The 1,036-nt window shown below is 48.4% G+C and overlaps 1 non-coding gene across 1 annotated transcript; it reads left to right on the top strand.

Moving 5' to 3' along the window:
* Window positions 1-713: 713 nt before the first annotated feature.
* Window positions 714-785, top strand: TRNAC-GCA (transfer RNA cysteine (anticodon GCA)). The gene has a single exon. It is a non-coding gene; the product is annotated as a tRNA-Cys (tRNA).
* The last annotated feature ends 251 nt before the right edge of the window (window positions 786-1,036 follow it).

Below are 1,036 nucleotides of genomic sequence, written 5' to 3'. Positions count from 1 at the left end.
GGCCTCACAGGCACCTCACACTCAGGAAGGCCACACTCTAACTCTTCCCCCTCTCCTGCCATGGCCTCAACCACGCCCCACCTCCTTCCTCCTTCTCCCACCCTATTTCCTTCCCCTTTCCCCTCCCCCCTCCTCCCAACTGCTCTGCAACATCTTAGGATGTAAAAAATATATATATTAATAAATAAATAAACAATAATTTAAAAAACTTTTCCCCCTCTTCCCCCTATGTTCTCTGTGTCAGTGACTGGCACTGCCAACTCTCCAAATCCCCAAGCCAGACACCTGGGAGGGAACCCAGCCCACCCTCCGCTCTCACATCTCACCAGTCACCCCAGGTCTGGGCTGGCCTGTATGCTGCCTGCAGATGGAGTGGGCAGCACCCCTAGCACCAGGAAGAGTGGATTCAGGTCCTAAACCTGTTGGAAAGGAGCTGGGTGTACTTGGGAAAAACATTAATCTTGAATCTCTTTTGTCAGATGCTTACGGTGAAGGTCACAGACTGGTGACTCTGAAGGCCCTTCCAGCTATAAATGTCAGTGTCGATACTTTTCCAGAAAGGCAAAGGGAGAGGAATGCGTAAAATTGTAGTAAAGCAGGCTTGGCAGCTTCCAGGAGGCCCAGACTGAATGAATATCTGTAGCAAAATTTTATAGGAATGTTGGGCATGGCTGCACAGGTAAAAGGTATTACTTAGGCCCACACCTGCAACAGGGGGTATAGCTCAGGGGTAGAGCATTTGACTGCAGATCAAGAGGTCCCTGGTTCAAATCCAGGTGCCCCCTGCTTTCCTTCAGTTTTGCTCACTGGAGCTGGAGTGGAAGATTCAGCTCCCCTCTCTAATCCTAAATATTAGACTACTGAGCCTCCCAAAATCTGGGGAAAAGTCAGGGGTAACTTAAAACCCCATCACGGAGCACCACAGTCCCAGAGTAGTAAGTTTCTTCAATTCTGGCTTTTTATTCACATACCAAGGGTTTTGTTCTACACAGCCTAGTTTAGTTTCACTTTTTCTACATGTTTTCATGACCCCAAA

The sequence above is a fragment of the Cynocephalus volans genome, chromosome 6, assembly GCF_027409185.1.
Source record: "Cynocephalus volans isolate mCynVol1 chromosome 6, mCynVol1.pri, whole genome shotgun sequence".
NCBI classification, from domain to species: Eukaryota; Metazoa; Chordata; class Mammalia; order Dermoptera; family Cynocephalidae; genus Cynocephalus; species Cynocephalus volans.
Note: the sequence above shows the minus strand (reverse complement) of the source record. Positions and strands in the feature narration are given on the sequence as shown.